Here is a 12,675-nt window from a genome sequence, read left to right as displayed (position 1 = left end):
TAAAGGAAATTACAATGCCTTTGTTACAAAGCAAGCATTTTGCAGAATCTGCGGCTTTTTTTTTTTTTTTTTTTACAGATTCCAGTAAAAGTGTTTTGTTTGGTATCATTGGTGCAGTTGTTGATAGTAACTTATACCTTTCTCTTCTTTCTGTTCACCGTGGCGACCAGTACGGAACCAGTCCAGGTTATGGGACTCGCAGACATAAAGGATCAGCCATGCCAACTGCAGCCAGGAGAACCGCGCAGACCGTCACGGTAAATGCAAGTTAAAATTCCAGGCAAATCTTGTCAGTAGGTTAAACAAAGCCAAGGTTCTCAAGTCAAGTTTTGTGAAGCTGAATAGTTGGCGTGAATGGGGAGACTAGAGAGGCCATACTGGTCTCTCTCTGCCGTCGTGTTTCTATGTCACCTTGTAGACAGCAGTAAGAAGCACCCTGCGTTCTTCTTTTTATTAATTGGTTTCCTTTTATTGAGAATTCTTTTTCATATACAGACAACCAAGAAAAAACAATTCTGATGCACTACTCCCGTGTACATGTTTCCATTATAATGGGAAGGAGACCAAGTACAACCTAAACTGGCAATTGTTCAGAGAAAATGAAGTCATTCGCTATCAGCAAAATAATTCTTCATAAGTCTTTGTCAGATTCAGTTCCTGATAGGACCAGGTTTACAGCTGCCTGCTGCTTTCTTATTTGGGGGTTCCTATCCAAGGTGACGGGTTCTCGGACACTGTAATAGGCAATATGTCATAATTCCCACTGTATGCACTCGAGGACCCCCAACAATGGCCCATGTTGCATCTCCCTGCTGCCAACAGGAAAATGTGAGGGATCCCTTCAAAGGGCGAGCCAAATGAAATGAAGCCTCATCTGAGTATTTGTAATACGATATAGCCAAGGTGGGACAAGTCCATCCGATATGGAAGAAGGATCCTTTGCTCTGAAATTCTGCCAGGAGGGTGTGGTATCATCCTGGAGAATTACTTTTACCTATTCTAGGAACCGTATGGGCCCAGTCCTGTCTGAGATCTCAGAGTCCATGTGACCACAGAGAAGGTCACATTTATTGAAATGCTGTAGGTGCATCAGATGATGTCAGTTTAGCAAAGAAAACATAATTAGTGCTTTTTTAGGATGCAAGCCTGGGCCTGATTAACATGGTTTCTAGAAGATGCAGTTGAAGGAAGACGAGAATAGTGGGTTAAGAAAACGCCTGGGACTTGACCTTGAATCACCTTGTCATGTCTCCTCATGTCCATCTGCTTCATTCTGTTGTTAGCAGGTAATAGGGATGTGCAGAGGGACGCCATACGTTACATTCGGGATTCGTATTCGTCAGGGGGCAGATACGTTGCATTCGGCAAGGGGAGCCCCCGATACCTACATGCGTTAATTCTTATTCGTTTCCCCGCTAAAATTGAATTAAGAACCCCCCCCCTCCTGACCCCCCCAAGACTTACCAAACCTCCCTGGTGGTCCAGCGGGGGGTCCGGGAGCCATCTCCTGCACTCACACCCTCTGCTACCTGTATTCAAAATGGCGCCGATAGCCTTTGCCCTCACTATGTCACAGGGGCTACCGGTGCCATTGGTCAGCCCCTGTCACATGGTAGGAGCAATGGATGGCCGGCGCCATCTTGTGGCTATCGGCAGCCGAGGTTATGAGTGCAGGAGATGGCTCCCGGACTCCCCGCTGGACCACCAGGGAGTTTTGGTAAGTCTTGGGGGGGATCAGGAGGGTGGGGGTTTGTTTAAATTGGCTCCTTTAGACGGCCGAATAATTCGGCGAAGATTCATTGTATTCGTGGGGAATCTCGATACGTTTCGCTTTCCCACGAATACAACGAATATGGCCCTATACGTTGCGGATTACAAATACGTAGGAAACGAATGCACACCCCTAGCAGGTAATAAACCGAACAGCCTTAGCCCTGGCTCGAGTGAGATCAGCACAGCCTGGTGCAGCTCCACGGTCCCTGGGTCAGGCTTTTTATGCCGGATTTGGGCGTGTCTCCTGGGGTTGGGCAGAAATTGCCATCAGAGCTGTCATGGCCTTATTGCAGGTTTTGTGATGCTCTGTTATGGCCTTGTTCTATTTGCACTTGGGGGAGACCTTGAAGCAGCTTCTTGGAGCTCAACCAGTTTTCTTTTTAAAAGAAGATGCTTCAACGGGATGAAAAAACAATGTGGCAGGGCAGCCTGCAGGCAACCCCATGAGCTGCTTCAGCAGGAACAATGACCAAAAAATAAAACTTCCATAGTGTCAGAAAAACCTAACTAGGGCAGCCTCGGAAAATGTTAGCAGAAAATGTGATAAAATGAAGAAAGCTCTCTGCAGGACCACAGGAAGAGACCCCCCAAGAGGAACTGTGCGACTTCTGCACATGGGCAGTGAAAAGGCTTTTGCTGTTTTCCAGAAAGATCTGGAAGAATCTGCCCAGTAGGCACTGAGCACAATTACACGACTCGTGCGTGTGAGTGAGGACCGGTGACCTTCTAAAAGTAGTTAGGAAGGTTCACAGGCCCACCTAGCAAAAGATAGCTGTGCTCCATAGTTTGGGGTTATGTGAGACCTGTTGCATTTCTATTTAAATGCATCTGCTTATCCTTTGGATGTCTTTATGGTGCTAGAAGCCTTTCCATTTCACTGTTGGGATACCGTTTTGTTCAGAGCGCTCCAGGCTCTTTTAGTTTGGTTGTATCCTAAATTGTCCTGGTTTGCATCCTCCAGCACCCGTTTGCATCTGGTGAAAGACAGCTGGGCAGCCAGAGGACTTCCAGAGCAATATCGGAGACGCCTTCAGTGATCTTTCCTTTCCGACGCTGACGATGAACCTGGAAAGCAATCGGCAGATGTGAGGCTGCCAAGGAAATGCAAGGTACTTTAGGTTAACAAAATCTTGTATGCTGGCTTCTGCTTTTAGCAGTACCTTAAGAAACCTGTAACAGGTTCTGTCCCATGCAAGCAGTTTCTGCTGTAAGACTCCCAGTGTGGCCGATCCTGTGGAGTTGATGTTTATCATAAAGAGGCTGAGAGGGTTTTATTAACGGGCAAACACTAGCACGCTTTTTCTTCTTCTGAGCCTCGCTGTAGCGGTGCCCAGCTCCGGCCCTCCTTCCTGGGAGATGCAGTGCCACTTATATTTTGCATGCATCACCATGAGGCACTGTGGCAGTCATTGCTATTAAACTGGCTTCAGTGAATGCTGTTACAGAAATTGAAATTGTTCCCAAGCACCTGGGCTTTGATTAGCCTGAAATCAAACCCGGGAGGGGAAGGATTCATCCCACAATCTCTGTGCCTTTTGTTATTATTTATTCTAGGCAAAGGGGAATACCCAGAGAGTGACACAGTGTCTGTGTTAGCTACTGCAGTTCACGCTGGGAAACTCTTCCACTGAAGGCCCGTGTCGGGAAGAGTCCTGCTGGATTTTCTCCAGGGTGCACACAAAGTCTCAGTGGCAAATCCCGAGACCTAGGGAGGCCTCACAGAGTTCCAGCATTAAGCCAGGATCCCACTCTCAGATTCCTCTCAGTGATGTTTCACCTGGCATTTTGCAGAAGAGAAACTGGATGAGAGGTGGGAGAAAGCGGCTGCTTACTGTGCCTCATGAAACAGAGCTTCCTGCAGAAAACAAACTGTGCTAAGAGAGAATGAGAAGTGACCTGGCCAGGGCAGCAGCCGGAGCCGTCTGGTGTGCGCGTGAAGCAGATGCTGCATCCCTGGCAATGGTTGCTGGGCGTGACGCCTTGTAGCCATGCACGGGGAGGGCTCCCTGGGATGAAGAACAGGAGTTTGCTGGCCAAGTTTCCAAAGTACAGATTCAGACTGCTGCTTTTAACTCTTGCTCATACCAAGAGGCTTTTAGCTCTGAAAACCCGATTCAGTCCTTGCCCAAAACCTGTCGGGAATCCGACTTGTTCTTTGTGTGTTTCTTTCAGGTCACGTTGGGCTTTCTGTGCCCTGGGACAGAAACCTTTGGGATTCTCCCTCCTGCCACCTGACAGTAGGTAGAAGCTTTAAGTAAGTAGGGTGCATTTTCTCTCCTGTTTTGCCTTCTTCTGATAGCTTTTTTGTGATTGTGAATGGTGCCAGACCGACAGAGCTAGAACATGAAGTCCTCTGTTTATCCAGCGAGCAGGAGTGACGCAAGCTTCCTCCAAACCTTTCTCTGAGGTGAATGTTAGGCTTGCGATGGAAAGGTGAGCTCGGTTCTTGTGCTTCGGGCCTTCACCTCTGCCAGGCCGCGCCCTGCAAACTGTGTTTTCCGTTGCGATGACGTCCGTCCATCGGGGCCTTGACTTTAACCTCCAACTCGTCCCACCCGAATGGCTTCCCACTAGGATTGACAAAGGTCTGTAAGATATGTAGCCTAGGCTTGAGAACAGGAGAGCTCCCTCACTCAGCGGTGCCGAAATTCCCGATTGACGCTGCTTCACGTGTTTGCCAATGAGAAATAAACTTTTCATGCTGGCAGTGCTACCCAAGTGACACAATTAATATTGCTGAAAAATGCTTTGTAAGTCCTCGAAAGGCAACTCCAGCACTTCATATGATCTGGGATCTGGGGTAGGAAAACCTAAGAGGCACGAACTGATGATGGAATCAGGAACTTTAAGACGTTGTGGAAAGGTCAGGGGTGCTTTGTAGGATGTGAATTCTTTGTATGGACCGACTGAAATGATTTGCGCAGAGAAGGCAGGTGACATGTTTTGTATACATTTTTACGTAGATACAGTAAGTAAAGTGACTGTGGCTGGACAGGATGCATCCAGCGAGAGGAGATCTGGCACCACTGCTGGCCGACCTTGTCAATGCTCCTTTAGAGTTGGCAGTGGTCCCAAGGACTGGAGTCAGGCGGATGTGGTTCCTCTTCACGAGCGTGGACGTCAGGAGGAGGCTGGGAACTGCAGGCCGGTAAGTCTGACCTCGGTGGTGAGTAAATTAATGGAATCGCTGCTAGATCAGAGGAGAGTGCAGTTTCTGGAATTCGGTGGCTTGCAGGATCTGGCAGTGATACCAAAATCTGTAACAGGGAAGACACCCAGGAAGGATCTACTGAAGCTGGAGGAGTGGTCTAGAGTCTGAAAACTCAAGGCTGGATTTTAAAACCCCGGCGCGCGTAAATCCCAGGCCTTACGCGCGCCGGCCAATTTTCAAACAGGCCCGGCCACGCAGATAAACCCCTGAACGCATGTAAGTGCCAGGGGGGCAGGGCTGGGCTCGAGGCGCCCGGTACAACGGCCATTTGCTGCTCTGCCGCTGCGCACAACTTGCTCCTGCTCCTTTGCAGGAGCAAAAGGTGAGTTAAAAAATGGGAGGGAGGGTAGGGGGTTGGGAAGTTCCCTCCCAGTCCGCTCCTTAATTGGAGCGGACTGGGAGGGAACTGGGGAAGGCCTTGATGCGTCGCCGCACAAATTTTCTGAATTATACCCCCCCCCCTGCGCACGCTGACCTGGAATTTTATAACATGCGCGCGCCAGCACGTGCATGTTCTAAATTGCGCGTCCACGTGTGCGCGCGCCAGCACGTGCATGTTTTAAATTGCTCGTCCATGTGTGCGCGCCGGGTAGCGTGCGCATATGGACGCGTGCGTGTATTTTTTGAATATCTACCCCTCAGGTTTCATTGTAAAAAATGTAGTCATGCATTTGGGCTGCAAAAACCCAAGGGAGAGGCACAGTACAGGCAATGAAGTTCCTCTAAGCACAAAACAAGAGTGAGATCTGATGAACTTCAAGTGGCTAAAGCGATGGTAAAAGCCAGAAAGCTGCTTGGCTGCATAGGGAGAGGAAGGGTCAGCAGAAAAGGGAGGTGACATTGCCCCTGTACAGGCCCCTGGTGAGACCTCACTGGGAATACCGAGTACAATTCTGGAGACCCCACCTGCAGAAGGACAGAAACAGGATGGAGCCGGTCCAGAGGGAGGTCACTAAAATGGTCAGTGGTCTTCATTCTAAAAGCATATGGGGAAGGACTTAAAGATCTAAGTGGAAAGGCAGGATAGGGGAGATATGACAGGGACATTCAGATATCTCAGAGGTTTGCATGCACAGGAGGTGAGTCTCGTTCAATGGAAAGGAGGCTCTAGAACGAGGGTCTAGGTAGGACTCAGGAGTAATCTTAGGAAATATTTCTTTACGGAGGGTGGTGGATGCATGGAACGGCCTCCCAGTGGAGGTGGTAGTATCTGAATAACAGAAAGCATGGGATAAATTCAGGGGATCTCTAAGGAAGCGATGAGAATTATAATGCTAAACTAATTGGATGGATGGGCCATGCGGTCTTTTTCTGCCGTCATGTTTCTTTGCATGGTCTTTATCTGCTGTCACCTTTCTGTATATAAATCACATAGAATTAAGGTGCGCTTTCTCTAACATTAAGTTGCTTGGATGCTGGATTCTCATGCAGTATTGTGGTCTTGAACGATTTGTTAGAAAGGGAGCTCAACAAACAAACTGCGAGTGAACCTTTTATTGGATAGGATAGAAAGGCAGCATTGTGTTTAAAAATAATAAAATTAGTTAATAATTAAATGTAAATTACTCTGATCCCAGGCTGCTATCCGATGATCTTAGTAGTTCACCAGTAACAAAGAAAGTGGGTTGGGACGATACATTTCCAGGTCTAACTACCCTACAGAGAGGTGCAGACTTTCAGGGACTTATCCTCAGGCAGTTCAGCGAGAGTTAACAAACGTTTCGGCCGCAACTTGTTTGCCAGCCTTCATTTCTGCGTTTAAATGGCTTAAAGCAGAATCTGTGCAACTTCAGTCAAGGCTGGGTAACCTGCTGGCTAGGGCAGGTGTAAATTAATGCTGCAAAGCTTTCTTTTTAACAATGTAAAATTGTTCTTTTCCACCCGGGACCTGCTAGGGCCGCACTGTACCAGGGAAGTGCAGTAAGATGGACGTTGAGCTGTTTAACAGGCTGAGATACGCAGGTGCTGGGCGTCCGATTCTGTGCTCTGCTCAGACGTCTTCCTGCCATTTGCAGGCAAAGTCGGTAACTTTCATCCTCTTTTTGGAGCAGAAGATATGTCAGTGGTTGTAACGTTATCGTGTTCCCACTGAGGTCAGGTGGCAGGGCGTTTTCCACACCAAAAGGCCAAGAAGGAACCATCCGCAGCCCATGGCTCGAGGAGGCCGTGGTGGCGAGAGAGCGTAGGTGACACATCAGGAGGTCACTGTGCTCAGATCCTCCCCCGTCCTTCATAGTGGTCCAGGGGTTTGGGATCCGCAGCCCATGGCTCGAGGAGGCCGTGGTGGCGTGAGAGCGTAGGTGACACATCAGGAGGTCACTGTGCTCAGATCCTCCCCCGTCCTTCATAGTGGTCCAGGGGTTTGGATCCGCAGCCCATGGCTCGAGGAGGCCGTGGTGGCGTGAGAGCGTAGGTGACACATCAGGAGGTCGCTGTGCTCAGATCCTCCCCCGTCCTTCATAGTGGTCCAGGGGTTTGGGATCCGCAGCCCATGGCTCGAGGAGGCCGTGGGTGGCGTTGAGAGCGTAGGTGACACATCAGGAGGTCGCTGTGCTCAGATCCTCCCCCGTCCTTCATAGTGGTCCAGGGGTTTGGGATCCGCAGCCCATGGCTCGAGGAGGCCGTGGTGGCGTGAGAGCGTAGGTGACACATCAGGAGGTCACTGTGCTCAGATCCTCCCCCGTCCTTCATAGTGGTCCAGGGGTTTGGGATCCGCAGCCCATGGCTCGAGGAGGCCGTGGTGGCGTGAGAGCGTAGGTGACACATCAGGAGGTCACTGTGCTCAGATCCTCCCCCGTCCTTCATAGTGGTCCAGGGGTTTGGGATCCGCAGCCCATGGCTCGAGGAGGCCGTGGTGGCGTGAGAGCGTAGGTGACACATCAGGAGGTCACTGTGCTCAGGTCCTCCCCCGTCCTTCATAGTGGTCCAGGGGTTTGGGATCTGCAGCCCATGGCTCGAGGAGGCCGTGGTGGCGTGAGAGCGTAGGTGACACATCAGGAGGTCGCTGTGCTCAGATCCTCCCCCGTCCTTCATAGTGGTCCAGGGTTTGGGTTCTTGATTTTGGAATGAATTCAGCCTAGGAAGTCTCGGTTGGAACAGTCTTTCAGCGTTGTTGTTGTTTGAATAAGACACTTCTCTGGGCAGCGCTGTTTGCTTGCTGTTACTCAGATGAGGCCCCGTACTTTCTTGTTAATTCAGATTCCTAAGAATTCTTGTTAGCTTTTCCGCAGCAGCATCCGGTTCGGGACAGTTTTGATCATTTTTACCGCAAGAGGTCCTGGTTTATTGCCTCAGTGTTGTGATAACGCACAGCCAGGGCTGATGTTCGACATACTGGGACCCTAGACTGAAAGTTGGGTGGCATCTCCTCTCCCTCCTTTGTTCCATTCCCGAGGTCTCTCCCCCGCCCATCAGCTCTTGTATGCCGCCTCCTGCACATGCAGTATATGTGTGGCACCTTCACAGCTCTTGTATGCCTCCTCCTGCACATGCAGTATATGTGTGGCACCTTCACAGCTCTTGTATGCCTCCTCCTGCACATGCAGTATATGTGTGGCACCTTCACAGCTCTTGTATGCCTCCTCCTGCACATGCAGTATATGTGTGGCACCTTCACAGCTGTTGAGACAGAAGTGTGTTACTATTTCACTTAAGATTTCTGCCTGCCTTCTCTCCTGGAATGTGTAAGGAATGGTTACGTAGCTTTCTGAATCTGAGTCACTTAGGTTGCTGTAAGCATCCAGGGGATGACAAATCTAAATTCAGTCTGCAAATGGTTAAAAAGACAACCAACTGATGAGTGATTTAAGATGAAGACATCCGGAATAATGAAGGCTTTGTCTGCTGACTCACAAAGACCTCCCCTTCTGAGTTATTGCAGGTAGAGAACAGGTTGATATAACACCTGGTGTGTGTGTGTGTGTGTGCGCGGCAGCCATAAGAAGCTTTCTGCTGAGTGCAGGGAAAGGTGCAGGGTTACTTTGCACAGTCTTTACCTGCATAAACAGCTTGTGTGAATATTGTCCCCACCACCCTAGTGCAGCTAGAAGCGTGCACCCTTTTGAATGGGTTTTAACCCATAAAAACGATTTATGACTTTCACCTTCCAACGTTCACAGGGATAGGGGCGAGGTTAGGTCAGGGAAGAAAACTCCCGTGGGCAGTATTGGCGTTGCTGTGTCTCGAGTTCGGTTCTCCAGCGCGGGCTGCCAGCAGTTCTGCAATGTTGATATCGCTGCTTGGTGCCTAGGTCAGGGCCAGCTTTTAATGAAATATTTGAGTGTGATTCTTCTGTAACCTCAGGTCGCATTAGATATCTCGGCCCTTATGATCTGCCTTGGAAAGAGAACTTATTCTGATTGAATTGTGGCGCTGTGCATAATTTGACGCTCATTGCTCTCTGGGCTGCAGGAAATCTGTTAGCAGAGAAAGAGATCACCTATTTGGAATATGTTTCTTACACTCAGTTAATCTTCTACAGGCATGTACTTTCTGGTAAAGCTGGAAGCCAATCAACCGGGATCCAAGGAGCAGACGAGCAAGGCCTCTCGGACTGTATCTGCCTTCCAGCCCTGACGCGCACCAGTACGTCCGAGAATGCCTTCTTGCAATGATGAAATTATTTCTATCCCTTTTTATTTTTCAGTCAGTCATGGAGCAAAGATTTTCCTGTCTTTTATGTTACTATATTAAGCGATTTCATCGTGATATTTTTTTAACCCTTTCACAGCCAGACATACCCAATAGGGAGATTTTTTTGAAGTTGTAAACAAACTTACATAAAGGTGAAGCCGGTGGATACAGGGTATTTGGATTTTCAGAAGGCATTTGACAAAGTCCCCCATGAGAGATGCCTCAGGAAATCACAAAGTCATGGGATAAGGAGGCAGTGTCCTATTGTGGATTTATAACTGGTTAAAAGGCCGGAAACAGAGAGTGAGACGAAATGATCCGTTTTCCAAAGGGAGTAAGCTTGTTAGGGGAGCACCACAGGGATTGGTACCGGGACCTGCGCTGTTTAGCCATTCATAAATCATCTGGAGATTGGAATGAGGAGAGAGGTGATCAAATTTGTTAAAATGACAAAGGATTACAAGGAACCATAGAAGCACCTTTGCAGGACTGGGAGACTGGGCATCTGAATGGCAGATGAAATTTAATATGGAAAAGTGCAAACTGCTGCACATAAGGAAAAATCATCCCAATGACAGGTGTACGATGCTGGGTTCTGCATTGGAAGTCACCACCCAAGAAAACGACCTTGGATTTCCAGTACGTTGAAATCCTCCGTTGGTAGCAGTCAAAAAAGCAAATAGAGCGAGGAAGTGACATCATCCCATGAAGATAACCATCTAATCCAGCAGCTCCACATAGCAATTTATTAAAGTGCTACCTACAGTCCCAAATCTAGATTAGAGTGCATGCAGCTCACCGTAATGGACTTGCAAGAAATTTCTTACCCTGGTGCTTCGGGTGGTCAGCACGATGGCCAGGAGACTGACAACGCAGTTGCGAATGAGCTGGAACACGCGGTGGTCGTGGAGGTGACCACATGCAACTAGGGAGACCTAATAAGAGCGGACTTCCTTGCTTGGTTTAAAGATTTGAATAGCGATATTGATGCTGTAAAATTGGAACTCCAGAAGGCAGTGGGCGATCTGAAACGCAAAGTGGATGGCTTGGGACAGAGAGTAACGTGCAGAGCAGAGGGGCAATCAGATGAGATGATGCAGCTCCAGCACATCTGAAGAGTACAGAGAGATAAAAGATAAGATAGAAGATATGGAAAACAGATCAAGAAGATGCAATCTCCAGATTAGAGGAGGAATACTCTGATCTGTAAAACAATTCTTAATGAGGAGAATGCTGATAAAAGAGGCTGCAGAGGTGATAACTGATTACCGGGCATTAGGAATAAATCCAGGGACAATATAGCATGCCTTCGTTATTTTCAAATTTAACATAAGGTGTTGCAGAAGGCAAGGGTGATGGGTTCCATTATTTGGAGGGCACTTTCCATCCAGCTTTTCAACAATGTCTCCGCAACAAACCTAGAGAGACACAGATATACTACGGGCTGAAATTATGCGTTATAAATGGCGATACCCATTTGACACAGCCTTTACTGTTAGTGGGCAAACAGCTTAGGTCCGCCCATTCTGAGGAAAGCAGATACAGTGGTCAAGCCCAGTATGGGAGAGGAAGAGCCCTTGCCCCAAAGAGAAACATTGTGCTGGCAAAGAGTAGGCAAAGGGGGAAAAAGATTAAGAAGAAATTTGGATAGTGACCTCCCTGCTGGAGATTCTGGCACATGATGTGAATCCGATGGATCTTTTAGTAAAGTGTGGGCTGGAACTTTGTAATGTGCTGCTGGACGCTTTGCCGAGTCTAGTGATTGTTGTGGACTCAGTGTGACTCACCACGTTTAATGGTTGCTCCTATAATTGTACCCTCAAGGCTGGTCTGTCAAGTTTTCAGATTGCGGCTCTATGGAAGCGCTATGCCTCTGGAGGAGAGATGTGCATTACAGGGTGCACACGGATATGTTGTTGCTTTTGGTGGGATGGGTGGAGAAGGGTTTGGGGGCCAGGGAACTGGGAACGAAAAGCTTTTTTGGGAGAGTGGCTGATATATGGGTAAGAATACCAATTCTTCGTTGTTGTTTAATGGCGGATGTTAAATTATTTCTTTGAATGTGAAAGATGTTAATTCACCAGGGAAGAGACAGCTATTGATAGGAGAGGCTCGCTCGTCTCTCGCCTCAATTTTTTCATAGAAGAGACCAATTTAAGAAAAAAGATGAGCACTTGTTGAAAAGCCAATCTTTTTTTGCATCTAATCTTATTCAGCAAAAGCGTGGCGGGGTGGGAATTTTGTTTTCTAATAGCATGTGTTTTGAGACATTGGACTGTAGAATAGATAAGGTGGATAGATATGCGTGGCAATAAAAATAAAGTTGGGTACTACAGTGGTCCCAGTAATAAATGTATATGCTCCACATGTGGGACAAAGAAATGTTGAGTGATGTGATATGACAGAGGGCTATGTGATCTTGCTATTGACCCAGTTCTGGATTACTCCTCTGACAGTTCAGATTCATTAAAATGCTTCAAAATTAAACTAAAACTCTTTTTGTGATCCTACCTCACACAATTTTTTTTTTTTTTAAATATGCACAAAATAGAATACCAATGAAGACAATGCAAATTGACCAAGGTGATTAGATCATAAGCTTAAAAAGTGAGTACATTAATAAGTGAGTACGGAATTGCCCACAAATAATAAAAAAAAGGACTAACCAGTAAGCTAAAATGGTATAGAACAATTAGTCCAATAACAAATTTATAGGGATATGGAAAGGTAACGGGAAAGCTTAGTATGCAGATCTGATGCTGGGAGTCGAGGAGTACAAAGACAGCCTCATACCCACAGAATTTAGAAAAGGACCCCAAATTTGTGGTAGATTATGATATTTTTCCCAGAGGTAGTTTGCATCCAGAGAGCATGCGATGGAATATTCTAAGCAATGTTTTGTCTCGCAGCCATGCGGTTTTTTGCATTTTATTCTCGAGTGCACAAACCATACTCCAGAACTAATAGGTTATTAACGAACACATTAAGTTTCCTAGTATGTAAAAAAACTAATTATTGGTTCGATTACGTGGTCTGCTCATGATTTTTTATTTTCACAG

General features: G+C 47.5%; 1 long non-coding RNA gene across 10 annotated transcripts in view; it reads left to right on the top strand.

The window, feature by feature from the left end:
- The window catches only part of LOC115073824, a 45,343-nt gene that overhangs the window by 32,542 nt on the left and 126 nt on the right, over window positions 1–12,675 (top strand). For 4 of the 10 annotated variants that reach the window (XR_003852126.1, XR_003852127.1, XR_003852123.1 and 1 more), the window contains 4 exons: window positions 171–257; window positions 2,735–2,882; window positions 3,328–4,921; window positions 9,465–12,634. This is a non-coding gene — a long non-coding RNA (uncharacterized LOC115073824). Of the gene's footprint in view, window positions 1–170; window positions 258–2,734; window positions 2,883–3,327; window positions 4,922–9,464; window positions 12,638–12,675 lie in introns of those variants that run through there. The other 6 variants (XR_003852121.1, XR_003852120.1, XR_003852124.1 and 3 more) reach the window with 5 other exon arrangements.

The sequence above is a fragment of the Rhinatrema bivittatum genome, chromosome 12 (genome assembly GCF_901001135.1).
Source record: "Rhinatrema bivittatum chromosome 12, aRhiBiv1.1, whole genome shotgun sequence".
Classification (NCBI taxonomy): domain Eukaryota; kingdom Metazoa; phylum Chordata; class Amphibia; order Gymnophiona; family Rhinatrematidae; genus Rhinatrema; species Rhinatrema bivittatum.
This window is presented reverse-complemented; position numbering and strand designations above follow the sequence as displayed.